We start from the raw sequence: 16,686 nt of genomic DNA on the forward strand, positions 1-16,686 counted from the left end.
AAGCTGCTCCAGATGTGATACTGACATAGTCTCACCTGTCGTCTACTTACGTAAAAGATCCTCAGCCTTGTTGCTGATACTTTGTGGGTGTAAACACCCTGTGTCCATTTCCAAGTTGAAATGATAAAAAACTAAGTGGGAACTTTCATCAGCCTACTTCAGTGCTCGCTTTCTCTCTTAGTGAAATTATTTGGAGCTATCTGTTGAAGGAGCAGAGAGCTTCTCAGCCTTTGACTAGCGGGTAAAAATACAGAAAAGAACAGGAAAACCCACCTGATCAACACATGGCTAAGAGACTGGTGCCATCAATGGAGCTAATTTTTTTAAGTCATGGAGCAGTTTGTACAGCGCCAGGCTTGCTGGTGACAGATAAGAGTTCACCTATCTTAAAGGAGGAAAAGGATTATAGTCCAGTAATTGGCAGGGTTCAAAAAGAGCTTTAAACTAGGTTTGAAGGAGTTAGGGGATAATACCAGGCTTGCTAGAGATGAGCCAAGGGATAGCATGCCAAGGCTGGGGGTGAGACCAATAGCCCAACTGATGCGTGTCTATACCAGAGCATGGACAACAAACAGCAGGAGCTAGAAACTGTTGTGCAACAGGAACACTATGACATAGTCACCTTCACCAAAACACAGTGAGACCATTCTCTTGGCTGGAGTCCTGCAATGGAGGGCTGTAAGCAAGAGTCAGGCAAGGAAAGACAGGAATTGGGGTGATTCTCTATGTTAGGGAGTGTTTTGATTCTGTAGAGCTCACTGTTGAGAATGACAAGGTCAGGTTCTTACGGGTAAAGATCAGGGGGAAGGCCAACAAGGTTGGAGTCTGCTATAGACCACCCAACCAGGATGAAGAGGCAGATGAAGCATTCTACAAGCAGCCGGCAGAGGTCATACAATCATCAGCCCTTTTTCTCATGGGGCACATCAACTTACCAGACATTTCCTGGAAATACAATACAGCAAAGAGGAAACAATCTAGGAGGTTACCATATTACTAAGGGAGGTTCCCCACTAGATTTGTTGTTCACAGAGAAGGACTGGTGGGAGATGTAGAGGTAAGGAGAATTTTTGATTCTTTGAAAAGTCAAGAGAGGGGTTCACCAATACTGCTACCTTGGATTTCTGAAGGGCAAACTTTAGACTGTTTAGAACATTTGTTGGAAGAGTCCCTTGGGAGGCAGTCCTAAAGGGCAAAGGGGACAAGGAAGATTGGACATTCCTCAAGAAGGAAATCTTGATTCTCTGATTCTACAATATTTGGATATGTCAAAATATAGTGACTTTGTGTAAGAGTGAAGGAGTAGGGAAGAGAAAAAAAAAACAGCAAATATTTTATATTCATATGTTGCCAAAACAGGACAATTTTTCATTGAATTCGAAATGAGACCACTCTATCTATTCGGAAAATGTATTGGGCTCTGAATTAATTTCTGTAGAGACTCGTCACAGAAAACCATTCTACGGTTTTTGTATTTAGCTCTGAAATCACCTTTTCTCCCATGATGTATACTACAGGCTTTAGATGGCACCAAATGCGTTCTACAGCAGTTGAAAGAACTCTGGTCAGTTTCAAACATACAGGCTTTTTTTCATGGTTGCATAGACACTCTGGAAACAAGTGTGTGTCCTTTACTGATCTTACCCGAGAAGATAAGAGATTTTCAGCAATCAACAAACTTTAGGCAAATTAAGAAGAATCTGTAACCTTCAGCAGAACAGGAAAAAAAAAAAAAAGAGGACTGTCATTTCTATTTGGTGCTATGGTTTCTTCTTCCAAAGATTACTCGGAGAGGAACTGGTCAATATCTTCTTTCTGACTGATTTAGCATGAAAAGTAGGCTGGTTTTCCATGGCCCAGACCGTATCTGAGCAGTCAGGTGCCTGAGTTCATTTTCCCGTGTTCTGTTAATTCTTGTTCTAGTTGCACAGTCATCACAAACAAAGGGTTGTTTTCAAATTTTGCCTTCCTCTCAAAAATATTTACTTGCTGATGTAGCCCCAAGCTATGTCACAGTGAGTGTGATATTAAGTGTGACATGACTTCTGTACTGCAAAAGAATTTTCAGGAGGGAAATTCAACATGTTCTCTTTTAAGAAAGCAAATCCAATTTCCCAAATAAAATCCTGACCATCTTAACGTCACTTTTGGCACTCCCTGTAGAACAGCTAGGATTTCAGCTTTCATATGGAAAGCTTCTTGGTTTGATTACCAACCTCTGACGAGTACAGTCAAGTTCAGAAACAGAACCAATTTCTAGTGGCAACTGTACCATTTATTTATTTGTGCACAACTTTGGGAGATCATTAAGGATATACCACAGCTCTAACCCAGTAGTTAATTACACAAGTCAAATCACGTACTTGTACAAATAAAATAAATCCACTAGCAAGTTTTCTGATTTGTACAGATCATCTTGGCCTCCATCTGACTGTAGATATGTGTTAAGATATAAAGGATAAATGTGACCTGCAGTTCTGCAGCTGGAATTTGAACTAATGTAAGTAAAGTATGTCCTGTTCATCTTGCACAGAGGATTTAGGTTGTTTTAGTATTATTCTTTTGGTTTTAGTGCTATTCATTAAAATAAGAACGAATGAGCTTTTCTAAGAGAGATGGGAATCCTGGATTTTTAATAGAAAGTCATTTTTTCTAAGAAACACTCTTAACATTTCTGCATGATGTTGAATTCTTTCATATCCATTCTGCATCTTTGCAATTTTCAATTAGAAAATGTATAAAGTTTCCTAAGAAAAGGAAAATGAAGTACCTAAAAGCAGGAAGAAATTTACAGGAAAATGTTCCTTCTCCAAAATATAAGGCTATTATCCTTTATAAACAACCTTACATCCATTTTTGAGCAAATATCACTGTAAACGGAATCCTGGAAATAAGAAATAGCCTGATTATCAGATTGTGCAGACTATTGATAATATGGGGAATGACTAGAATCCCTCAAATTGTATGTATATATTTGTTGAACTATGTAATTTATTAATCACAGAATCACAGAAAGGCCAGGGTTGGAAGGGACCTCAAGGATCATGGATCTCCAATCCCCTGCCACGTGCAGGGCCACCAACCTCCACATTTAATGCTAGACCAGGCTGCCCAGGGCCCCATCCAATCTGACTAATTCCTCCAGGGACAGGGCATCCACAACCTCCCTGGGCAGCCTGTTCCAGCACCTCACCACTCTCTCTGTAAAGAATTTCCCCCTGACATCCAACCTAAATCTCCCCTCCCTCAACTTAAAACCATTTCCCCTTGTCCTGCAGTTATCTACCCGTTCAAAGAGTTGATTTCCCTCCTGTTTGTAGGCTCCCTTTAGGTATTGAAAATGCTGCAATGAGGTCACCCTGCAGCCTTCTTTTCTCCAGGCTGAACAAGCCCAGCTCCCTCAGCCTGTCCTCATAGGGGAGGTGCTCCAGTCCCCTGATCATCTTTGTGGCCCTCCTCTGGACCCTCTCCAACAGCTCTGTCTTTTTTGTATTGGGGGCCTCACAAGAGCAGAGTAGAGGGGTTCAGTCACCTTCCTGCCCCTGCTGGCCAACCTCTCTTCTGATGGAGCCCGGGATACCATTTGCTTTCCAAACTTCTTATCCACAGTGGTGAATAGAAAGTGTCCTTTACATTAGCTGGAGGTAACTCAAAGCTTATGCTGCTTTTCTCTAGACAGCAATGATCTTCTGAAATTGTTCCTGTCTTAAACAAACAAACAAACAAACAAACAAACAAACAAACAAATAAATCCTTATACATTTAAAGAAGCAATTTTAAAACAGAAATGCCAACATACAACAATAGACACTCAGTTAGATAGACTGATGGATGCATAGCAAGTTACTTGTAATAGATGTGTGAATTCAGCATTCATCATTCATCAGACTTAATTTTGCACATAACTTTATATCCTATGGCTACTAGATAGCACATGAAGGTGACAGTCTAGATTACAAGTAATCTACACTGAAGTTAGTTATCTCACTAGCAGAAAATAAATACCTGTAAAAATGTGATACAGACTAGCAAACAGACTACAAGCCATCCATGGGCACTGAATATGACATACTTTCATCTTTAATTCTTTTGGTGGCTGTATTACTGCCTTTCCCTGTTATCTAGCATAAAGGAAACACGAGTATGCCCACCCTACACTTTGACAAATAGGTAATAGGAGGCAGAAGGATCTGCCCCACTCTGGCAACAGACTCCAGCTCCACACATGTATTTTGGGATACTTGTAAATTACATGCTTGTACTCAAACTTCAACATTTTTGCTAATTTTTTTTGTATGAAGTAAAATAATTTGTATAAAATTAAAAGTAAACTCTCCTTAAGCTTGGCCTGTAGACTCATCTTGGATTCAAGAATTTGTGTGCTGGGCATCGAATCACAAATTTCTCTTGGCTTAACATTTCAAATGCAATGTGCTCTTCAGTAGCTGCTAGTCAGAAAAAAAACTGAGTTAAAAAAAAAAAAAAGCACACACAGAAGCAGAACAAGGAGTCCATTTGTTTCCTACAGGCTTAAAGAACAAAGGCAATTTTTTGCGCTTTCTTAAAGATGTTTTATCTGCTTCTATCATGTGTGCACTGTGGAAACATTACAAACCAAAGAAAAACTCATAAAAGCTGTTTGTGACTGGGATTTATTATCCAATACTAGAAGTTTACTCTTCTGTACCTGGAGGAGGACCTTTTAGAGAGGATAATAATATATTATTTTTTATCTTCCATAGGGTTTTTTATTTTTGGGAGGTGGCTTTTATAGTTTTAAGGTGGGTGGCGTTGTTTGAGAATTTCTTTTACCTTTTGCTTCTGTCACAGATATTTTGAAGTTGCAACTTTTTTATGAGAAATCTTTATTTCCATCTAACACAGGGCCAGAAATACAGCTCCAAAATGGCACAGTTTTACACTGCACCTCAGATCCTTAAGCAAAGGTTTTTACAATGTCCACTTCTGAAGAAACTCAAGTGACTCACTTGTAGTTTACATTTAGGACCCATTTTTGCAATAACAGCAAGCTGTCACTGGTAAAAAAAAAAAAAAAAAACCATCATGAATCCAAAACAGCAAAGGAGAAGATGTTACAGTTCCTTTGTGATAGGTGAACGGGAGAAGATACAAAGCAGATCCTTACTGCTTTTCAAGCTCAACAGATCTTCGAGTCCTTATCACTTGGTAATTTGAGGTGATCTGATGGACAGTTATATATGTAGGTCATGAGCTACGCTCTAATTGCTTGTGCCAATGAGGAGCTGAAATTAATTGAAGCATAGACTAAAGATAAATAATTCTCTGTAAGGCTTACTGTATGTCCAAGCTTGCTTAAGATTTGTCATCTCAGTCAGGAATTTGAAAATAGAGTTTCAAACGTAGGACCATGTTTGTGACCATCAGTTCACTGGTGTTGAACTTTCCATATTTTTTAAGTTCGGGTATCTAAAAATTACACGTGTAACTAAGGCAAGACACAGGCATGTATTGGCTGAACAACTTATATCTTTGTAAGTTATGTTAAGGAAAACTTGTGTGTCTTGCCAGAACTCTGAGCCAAGGGTAATAAAGGAGCATAAGAACATTTGCAGGAGAAATCTCCACCAAATTTTGTTAGATATATTATTATGCCATCAATCTATGGCAAATTTCTGTGATTACTTACTCTGCTTCTAGCACTTGCATCTCCTAGGTTGACTCACCCTCAAAGGTCTGGTCCCACAGGTTAAGTAGATAAACTTGAAATTTCTTCTTTTTCACTTAATTCATGTGTTGCAGTAGATCAGTAGCTGGTGCAGTTGTCATTAGGCATTACTGAGCTGTGTAAACATACAGGCACAGTGCCCTGTTGCTTTTCAGAGTGATGAGGAACAGATTAAGGGACCACTGTAGTAAGACAGTCTTCCTCCCTCCAGGTCCCATTTTGTCCTCAAAACAAGCAAAATTTTCAGAAAATGTAATACACTTTTTTTCTCTCCCTCAAAATCATCATAAACATTTTATGTCTGAGAAAATGTCTTCTAAGAATTGCTCATTAGGAGAATTAAGAACAGACACTTGGAACAGTGTTTACCTTGAAGGTTATGGAGGAGAACAATCCTGTATGAGACTTAGCAGCAGGATTAACCATGGAAGAACACTTTCTTCTGCTTACATCTAGCTAATATAATGTTTACGTGAAACCCTGGAGTAAACTTTGCCCCTTAGATGCTGAAATCGATAAATTATTCACTGGAAGCCTGGATTTGCTTTCCCTATAACAGAGACAGGCAAGCCTGAAGCCAAGTTGCTGCGGAGTCAAAGTGTTAAACCAGCCAAGCCCCTCAGATACACAGCATATCTATGCACTGGTTTAAAATTTCATTCTTACTATCACAGACAGGAAACTTTCTTCTGAAGTCAGGGGAGTTGTTCTCAGTTATAGCAGTGTGAGAGAAAAGTCTAACCCAGTGTCTGGGGAAAAAAAAAGCTATGATTGAAGCACAGAAAGTGTTTTGTTGTTTTGTCTAAGTAATGCCTTGACATTACCTTGTTATTTGAAAACAGAACGTGCTGTTTCTTGAGTCTACTACAGCACTTGGAGGGCTGACATGTGGACAGTGAATGAGACATCTGGTCTGGAACAAAGCTGTCTTTTAGCCCACAGTAAATGTCACTTGCTCTTCAACTACAAATAACAGACAGAGGTAGGGATGAAAGGCAGATGAGTGCTTCACGGCACATATCAAAAGTGATTATAACAATATGAGCTTACAGTGCATGCAATTTAATCACCTCTCCAGAACCCAAGGCATTTGTCTGCTCTTCTTATTTTATTTGTACAGAGGCCTCATTATGGTTAGCCGGGTTTGTTTTCACACAGAATCATAGAATCATTTGAGTTGGAAGGAATTCTCAAAGACCATCCAAACCAACCCCCCTGCAGTGAACAGGGACACCTGCAGCTGGATCAGGTGCTCAGAGCCCCATCCAGCCTGTTCTTGAGTGTCCCCAGGGAGACTCCCCATCACCTCCCTGGGTGACCTGTGTCAGTGTGTCACTATCCTCATTGTAAAAAACTTCTTCCTTATATCCAATCTAAACCTCACCTCTTTTAGTCTGAAACCATTTCCCCATGTTCTATCACAACACATCTTGCTAAAGAGTCTGTCTCCTTCTTTCTTACAGCCCCCTTTTAGATATTGAAAGTCCACTCTCAGATCTCCCCGGAGCCTTTTCTTCTTGAGGCTGAACAGCCTCAGCTCTCTCAGTCTGTCCTCATGGAGAGGTGTTCCATCCCTTGGATGTAAGAATGACACAGCATCTCACAAAGCTGTTCAGGAGAGTATCTGAATAAAACTGCTTTTTTTCTCTCCAACTGTGCATGTTTGCTGAACGCTTCTGGGACAATGTGACTTCTGGAGAACTCCTGCTCACCTCCCAGCGTGTACTGGTATTAAGCTTCATGATGAATTCTGAAACATCTCTCCCCACAGAGGCAGCTCTTTCAGGTGACTTTTCTTCTGACCTCAGGTGAGACCTCAGGTGAGAAAGTGTGTTGTGCCAGGGAAAGTGCTGTGATGCAAGACTGGGAACACGCCCACTGGCTGGTGTGAGGTACCTACCCTGTGTATACCCATGACACTCTTCATCCACCAGTGTCTACCTCTACTGAGCACATGGACCAGGAGAGAGAGAGATCCCACGGCATTGCAGAGCTTTAGCCTTGTCTCTGTGAAATGGTGACAAGTGGAATGAGCTCAGCTGATGAGGTTTGTTGGGGCTATTGGGAGTCAAATAGAGTGAAAACAGACAACTCTATCATTCTAGTTCCTCCCACCCTTGGGGAAAGCACAGCACAAATGAACTAGGATGTGGCAAAGTCATTATTCAGCCCTGAGCTGCCAGATATTTTCATTGCCCTTAAAATCTCTAAAAGTGATGGGGTTTTGAGTATGAAAATTTGAAATAGATCTAGTAGTTGAAACATTCTTGGATACGTTGCAAATTAGAAACAGTTGGCCACCTGCTGGCAAAAATGTGATTGGTGATATTGTGAACTGTGTCATTTCTAATAATAAAGGCAAGAAATATTATTTCATGTCAAGGAGGACTGTTCTTGGAAAAGAAAGGAACCACTTCACACACTTTCCTGGTGTGGCAATATGCGCATTATATGGCAGGGCAAACAGGAAGTACAGAGGAGAGAGAAGGAAGAGCTTAATGCTCCAAGAGTTAATTTCTATAACCAGATCTGAGATGGAGGTAAATTAGCAGGTGAAGGTGATGATGCATTTGGAATTCAACTCAGCTTTATTTAAGGCTCTAAGAGGCTTCATACCTCATACTTCTTCATACATACTCTTAGGGAGGCACAAAAAATTAGTCTGTTTTTAGACACTGACTTTTGGGAAAGCTCATTTCAAGACCTGGTGAGACATATGGATTTCTTGACAGAAATACCTGCAGGCTTCAGTACAACATATACCTAATGGGCTTAATACATCTGAGTAGTACTGAGTACTCAGATACATCTAGTAGTATCTGAGTAGTATCTGAGTAGTCACTGAACAGATACAGAACAGTCAGTGATTGTCCTTATTGAACTAGATGTTCTGAGCATGTCAAACATACAGAAGACATCTGTACACTAAAATTGACCCATCAACCCAAAGAAACAGACTTTTGAATGCATGCTGAAGAGCACACTTCCTCCCTCTTTGTGATTTCTGGATGGTGGGAAGCCAGAAGTCAAGAAAACAGCAGAGAATGCTTATGTTCTTCCGAGGTGACATTTCTGAATTGGAAAAGTAAGGAAGCAAAAGAAACTCATGGAAACAATAAATGTGGAATTGTGGCAAGAGGTGGGACCAAAGTGGTGCCATGAGAGCTGCCTGCTCTTCTTCAGAGAAAGAAATTCTGTGGAAGAGTTCTTTTTCTTTAAAGTTTTTCCAAGCCAGTTCTGATATTTGCTTTGAAAAATGTATCTGGAGACAGTCTGCCCTTTTCAGGAGTGAGGTGTCCAGGAAGAAGTTCCATATTTTGCTTTGACTGAGGTCTCTAGATATATTAGCCTGCTGCAGAGACAAGCATACATGCAACTGATCAGGAAGTAATAGGAGGTCTGCTAGAACTTCCACTAAAAAACCAGCAGGCTTTCATCACAAATATTTCACTTTTCTGCAAAAATGTTGATTCATTATTTAAGTTGATCTCTGTTAAATTGTCTGAGTACATGTTACAAGTACTAACATCCCATAAGACACCCACTAAAGGTAATTGTGGCCTCCCTATGCTAGATGGCTTTATGTAAAAGCAAAAGAAGAGGAGGAAAAAGAACAGGAACTCCTTAAAACTGGTTAGCATCACTAGTGTGACTTTCTGCCTCAGAAAGTCAGTGGTGTTGACCTTGTGTTATTTATGTATGAATTTTGCAGGATTTTGTAGGAGAGTGTGATAGGTCTCCCCAGACAAACCTATGCCATTTTTCATTAGTCTTTTTTTTGTTGTTGTTGTTTTTTCAGCCCAGTGATCCAGCTTTCACTCCCTGATGACATTCTGTTGTCACCAAGTGCTGGAGCTGATGTGCTGTCTGTGGTTGTAAGAAAAAAAAAAACTCCTTGGTATGATGTCCATGTAGAACAAGTATAGTAATTTAACTTACCTTTAGTATTCTTCAAAATGTAGGCAGTTTTGAAAGATGCCCCAAGGTACATTTTTCTTAAGGTACCAGCTGTGAAAGACTGATGTCAATATACATCCCAGGCTCTTTACACACAGATAACTGGCCAAGTTACTAATCAAAGGTTTAACACAAGTACAAGGTTGCTGCCTCCCTCTCCACATGTCCCAGGCACCTGCAAATGAGAGCTCCTCGGGCTATAATGTAAGTTGCAAAGAAGCCAGTTTGGCCGTGGTAAATTAAAGTCTTGTAATGGGCCCAATGAACTTTGATGACAGCTGTGGCTGGGAGATGCAAACATGTGAAAAGTGCTGGGTGAACGAGCTGGAAGAGAAAAAGGAAACTGAATGTGAAGATTTGCAGAGTTACGTTAGGTAAGGACTGGAGAAAAATGTAGTCCAACAAAAAGAATCATAGAATCATAGAATGGTTTGGGTTGGAAGGAACCCTTCAGATCACCTAGTTCCAAACACCTGCTATAGGCAGGGATACCTCCCTCTAAACCAGGTTGCTCAAAGCTCCATCCAGCCTGGCCTTGAACGCCTGCAGGGTGGGCCCATCCACAGCCTCACTGGGCAACCTGTTCCAGTGTCTCACCACCCTCACAGTAAAGAATTTCTTCCTAATTTCTACTCTAAATCTACCCTCTTCCAGTTTAAAACCATTTCCTCTTATTCTGTTGCTACATGCCCTTACAAAAAGTCCCCCCCATCTTTCTGTAGGCCCCCTTCAGGTACTGGAAGGACTCTATAAGGTTTCCCAGAGCCTTCTCTTCCCTAGGCTGACGAGCCCCAGCTCTCTCATCCTGTCCTCCAAGGGGAGGTGCTCCAGCCCTCTGATCATTTTAAAATAGTACTAAATAGCAAAAGGCCTTTACAGAATAAAAAGAGATAATTTATTGGATATTTTAAAAACAAAATCTATAGATATGCAGAAATAAAACTGATTTTTTGAAGTCTTAAAATGAAAAATAAGATATTAAAAATGCTGATGGATATATGTTTTTACTAAGTGCAACACTTCACCCCGTCATAAAAAGTAGCATTATTAGTATGAGAAAACACGTGACAATCTTACCAGTTTGCAATTAAAAGGGAAGAGTGCCACCACTTTTCAGGCACAGTCACCTCTGAGTTTCAAGAGGTTTCTTCAAAAATGAAAGAAAACACAAACAAAATTAAAGCATGCAACTTCATAATGGAAATTTGGATTTTTTTTTTTATATTCTTTCAGAAAACACAAGCTGGGATAGATGGAGTTATTTTGGCTTACTTTTTTTCTGGTGAGTTTTGGGCTTTTTTGAGCCTTCCTTCACAACAGTGAGGGCTGATAAAGTTAATAGTTATTATTTAAGTGGGCTGAGATTTCCACACAGTCACTTAACTTGAGAATCAGGTTTTTAAGTATGGCATTAAATATAATGATACAGCTTATGCTATCTGATAACGCTGTCTCCTTCACAAGAGAGCTAGTGCATGCTCCAACAAGCAAAGTGAAGTGGTCTTACGTGTAAGGGAACTGGCAGAGGGACAAATGAGCTGAAAAGGGTCCCATGGTCTCACAGCAGCAACATATCGATATCTCAACAAGGCAGCAGTCCCACTGCCTCCATGGACTTATCTCATTTAGCGCACAGCCTTAGAGAAACAATTCTGGTAACAGCTTTTTCCAAACAGGAAAATCTGCCAGTTTAATTGGTCCACTTACTCTGATGGGAGCAAATGGTAGTCCCTTGCATGCTGGTACAGCAGTAATGTGATTTAGATAAAGAGCTGGTGTCTGTCTGCTCCCTATCAGCCCAGCTTTGCTATGAAAGAAAACAGAAGCAAACTCCTGTCTGGAAACTCCTCAGGAACCAGGGATTAATTTCCTAAGGAGCCTGATATGGAACCTCATGTCTCCCAGATCCTGGTGAATCCTTGATGAATCTTAAATTAACTTACAGAAGAATTAATTGAGTAGGATCAGGAATATTCCATTTTCAGTGCAAACAAACAAGTTAAAAAGAGCTCAGTTGGATGTTCTGAGAGAATTCAGATTAAACTTTCATTCTAGCAAAATGCAGATGTTCCCTTTCCAATTGCTGATGGATAGGCAGCCTGTGATGCTGATCAGCATCACCTTTCTTATGCTCAGCAACAGTTAAACACTCTGTTTTTGCACCAGTGTTCAGTATCACAGTTACAGGAAGAATGATTTTAACTATGCACTTCAGTAACATTCAAATATCTACTGTGGGTTCTTCAGAGCTGCTGGAAATACCTGATTCAAATGGTCTTACAGCAATGCTTTGAAGATGACAGACACTTAAAATTAGCACAACAATTTTAAGGACAAGAATTCAATTTTAAGACAGTGATTAAATAGCTACTGTAATCAAACTTTATGTTATTGACTGTGCCTTTACATCTGATAGGTTGCTTGTGGGCATAACTACTATGGACTAGATCATAAAAGCAGAAACTCTCTCACCACAGAGAGCTATCACTGTTTTCTACAGATTTAACTCTGTGGTTTGATACTGAGACATTTTACCAACATGCTTACCGACAAGTATCACCATTATGAACCTTGGGACATGCTTTTTCTGCAGGTGTGAAAGTACAGAGAGAAGCTGAAGGACCCAACTTACACTGTCTGTCTCTATTAATCCTTCCAGAAAAGGGTTTCCCTCACCTCATCTTTCAGCCTTTGCCATGCACATGTCCAGCTACCTACACCCATCCTGGACTTCAGGTGTACCTCTGTGCCTGCTTTGACAGCTGCACCCAATAGGCGGGCTGCCACACAGAGCCTACAGGGGTTGGATTACGACACTTGTAGTCCCCTTTGCAGACTTTTGCAGCCATACATCTTTGCAGGACTGAACATCTCAGTGTAACTCTACCTTTATGGCCCTCTCTGTTGTTCCTTTCTCTTTCATTTGTTGCCTCTCCGTGGCTGATTTGTTCCTGCAAGCACTTTGAGAGATATATTCCTCTGCATCCACCGGGCTTCTGTTATTCAAGGTCATTTTAACCACAGAAAGTCATGTTTCTGTTGTTCTTCCCAAGGGACTTTTACCAGTGGAAAAGCACGGTTGCGCTCCGTTCAGACCGCTGTGAAGATTTACGATCAGGGAGACTTGTTCTGACACTGTCGTTTCTGAGGGAGTGTGTGCTATCAATCTGTATAAAGGGGAAGGCAGCAGTGGGTATCTTACCTCCCTACTTCACATCTCAGTGTTATGACGGCAGCTCAGTTCAAATTTGTGAAGCCCAAATAACAAGTTAAACACCCAAGAAGTGTTGAAGATTAATATTATTTCACCCTGTAGGGCACACGGCTACTTCAATAGGACAGGGCAGTTCAAACAGTTCCTGACAGCTCCTGTATAAGCAAACAACTAGCATCGAGCCAACCCTCATTGCATTTGTTTCTGCAAACACAGGGCTGAGCAGCATCTGGTTGAAGGTCACCCTTCTTTCTATGTGCGTTTTCTTTGAAATCATTTGGATCATGATGTGACTTGCAAGAAAAAAAACTAAAGTAGCTGTCATTATTTGCACTTCTGTACAGCCTCATTCCATCTCTACTATGGTATGACAGCAACAGGGAAGTTAGAAGCCATGGGGCTGGTGGGCAAAGATGCTTCCCTTTTTTCTTTCCTTAATTCCACTCTAATCCTAGCTGTGTCTGACTTATGATGTAACAGCCATGAGAGATGAAATGCAGCTCCAGGGCTGCCTTTGTGCCTGCCAGAGAGCCTGATGTGAGTGCACTGATATAAGGGCATAAAGAAATGTGTGCACTTTTCCATCAAGGAGATCTGGAGGTGCTCCCACCTGAAACATCCCTCATCTCATTGTTAACATGGGACTGTTCACCATGTGCTCCCTGAACCGCTCCCCTCCTGGCAAACCACAGGCACTTAGACGGATCGGTGGTCTCTGAAATACAGTCTAAAGCGTGGTACAGTCAGAAAAAAAAGAAAGCAATTTGGAAAATTACAGAGAACAGTACTTTTTAAACACTTTACTGCTGTATTTGCTTCTGCGTAACTATATTAATCAAGTTTAATGGCTGAAGAAAGAAACAATTCAGCTTTTCTCAACAGTTCCCTAACAAACCACAATTTTTTTTTCCTGTTCAATTGCTAGCTCAAAAAAAGTTACTAAAATGGCCTCACACTCACAACAGCCATTTTCACACAGTCTGCAAGACAGGCATGGGCAGTGCAATTCATAGTGCCTGAGTTCTGTATAGGCTGAGAGATTTGCCCGGAATGCCAGACTCCAGCTCCATTACAGTCCCTGGAGACGTGTAATTACAGCATCTGCTGTGAGATTGGATTCATCCATCCTAACCAAACAATTTAAATTCAGCCCATGTTTAAGGATTTTTCAAGGCTATGGTATAGACACAGCTAAACTACAGCTAATCTGCCTCCCCAGCAATTTTCTTTCCTACTTTACCCATGCCCAAAGCCAATTCTGAGTCACAGTGTGAGTATTTCTTTGAGGATAGTTGAAACTTCCCCCATCAGCTTGACATTTTTAATTGCACAGCATGGTACAGAATTACTAGACTGAGCATAATAAGCCAAGTCAATAAGCCATGTAATACATATTTAACCTGAGGCTTCAGAAATCCGTGTGTTTTTTTTATAGGTGTGCATCTTGTATATGCTTTGAAGCTCAGGACACCCATAGCTTAAGGGAATTGTACAACTTTATTAGTATTATATAGGCAGTCTTGGGAATTAATGGGACTCACGGGCTCTGTCCACACCTACAATAATTGTCTTGTGGTTGAGAAATGTTCCTTTTTTGCAGTACACGTGAGCATTTAAATATCTCAGAAAAAGAGGAAGAATGGCTCAATTTCATGGCTCAGTTCCAAAGGGGAGACTTCTGACAGGGAAGATCTTTCCATGCATTTACACCTGCAGATGCGGGTGCCCACATCCCCTCTCCGCCTTTTAGGAGCTACTGCCAATTTTTGACACAAAGCAAATTACAGAGAGGAGTGAAGGCACTCTCTGCCCTAGAGAAAGAATGATCTATGTTTTATTCCCATGACCTTCAGATCAAACATGCATTAAAGCTTTCTGGAGATGTTTCAGTTTGGCAGATCATGTGCCCCTCCTTGGGGCTCCTCTCTGCTGGCTCAGCCCCACGAGACGGGGATGCTGCCACTTCCAGCACCTTTGCCAAGACAGAAGCTGCCATCCGCCCCAGTCTGTTGGCTCAGTGCAGTTGACCTCCATCAGTCAAAGTGAGCTGGTTTAGCAAGGTCTCTGCTGTGTTTAAACCATTCAGGTGAATCCCGGTTCATTTTAGCTGTGATAGGTAGAGAGGAGCTCTCATGAGCATGATGTGAGAGGGCAATAACCCACAGGTGAGGACGTGTTTTAGTGATGACGTGTGCAGGTTATGTGAGCCCGGACACGGATCAGCAGGCAGACATTGCCTGGGAGGAGGACATGGTGCAGGAGTTGTTAAGCACTTTGGGGAATTAGTAAACAGAAGTGTCTGGGAGGTCTCAGTCCGGTGCATTCAAATGCTTGTTAAATTTTAATGAAATCAATGGCTTGTTGATTGCCATGGGACTAATATACACCTCAGCTTCAGACTGTGTTTAAGTGTTTTACTGGATTCAGGATTGAAATCTTAATTACTGCTTAGTTTTGTATGTTCTAAAGCAGATAGATATAGTAAAAGACGAAGGTGATACCACCCCTAACTTGAAAGCTACTAAACTTGCTTTGAAAGAAACAGGTAATTGCTGTTCAATACAGAAAATGAACCATCTGTTTTGAGTAAAAACAGCTTTTCTGGTTTCCTCTACTTGCTCACTTAGGAAGCTCTGCCATTGCTGTGTTTTATTTGTCTTGCTCACCTCTAATTTTCTTCCATTTGTTTTGCTTCCTTGTTTCTCAGTTCTGGGAACTGAAGTTAAAAGGAAAACAGAGACTCTTTGAATCCGCAGCATACGGAATTAACCAGGACAAGCACCTCCCCTCCCAGTCCTACTATTTGCCAGCTGAGTGATAACATCAACAGACCCCTTGTTCCTTGCTCTGTCCCATGTGTTTTCTCTTCTCTCTCCCTCTTTCTTTTTTTTTTAACCTGTCACTAGCTCTAATTTCCCATGCACCAGTGAACAGCAGCCAGTGGTGCTTGATATAACCACCACACAAGAAAAGCTTTTATACAGACTGCAACTCGATCTCCTGCAAACACATAGTGAGCGTCCAGCTGGTCAAGGTGCAGCTCTGCTCACATTTCCTTTTATCAGAGAGCTGCAGGGGACTATACTAAGCAGACTATTTACTCTTGTCTGTATGTAGCCTTGCTAGCCTGTGTTATCAGGGGCAACTTATTATATTGGAGGTGGCCACCCAGTAACTAAACATGAGATAAGTTCTCATGGGTAAAAATTACTTGTTCTTTGAAGAATATTGTAAGACTATTAGGGGATCATATACAGTTCATTTAGTCAAATGGCCTGGTAGAAGTCAAACAGCAGCAGTCTTTCTGCATCAGTTCTTAGTACTCCCCTTCATTTTTAACCTTTCTTGGCTGCAGAACTGGGATCCCACGTTGGTGAAAAAATAGAAGTGCCAGGACCTAGCTCTCCAAACAGATTTTGCAGGCTATGATAGGAAAGCATAACTATCAGACTTAATGCTGCTTGCTTAATGCTTGGTGCTATTAAAGAGTTATTAAAGAGTCCAATCCTCAGCTAAGGCTGACACCAAGCATTATTCTCTATACAGAGCAGGAAGGAGAAAAAGAACAACACTATGAAAAGGCCAAAAGGAGTAGAGGAAAACTACTAAAACTAAAAACTATGTAGATGTGCCGGAGGAACATGAAAAGGCTTCTAGGGCTGCTTGCTTTAGGCTTTCCTCACAGCTGTCTGCTACTGGTTGCCAGTGAGTTGCAAGGAGGTGCAAGGAGGCTGGGGCTTGGGTGCGTGCCACCATCAGGCTGGGGAGACTCTACTTCTCCTTCCCCAGTGGCTTCAAAGGAGGGCAG

The sequence above is a fragment of the Phasianus colchicus genome, chromosome 2, assembly GCF_987193195.1.
Source record: "Phasianus colchicus chromosome 2, bPhaCol1.hap1.1, whole genome shotgun sequence".
NCBI lineage: Eukaryota > Metazoa > Chordata > Aves > Galliformes > Phasianidae > Phasianus > Phasianus colchicus.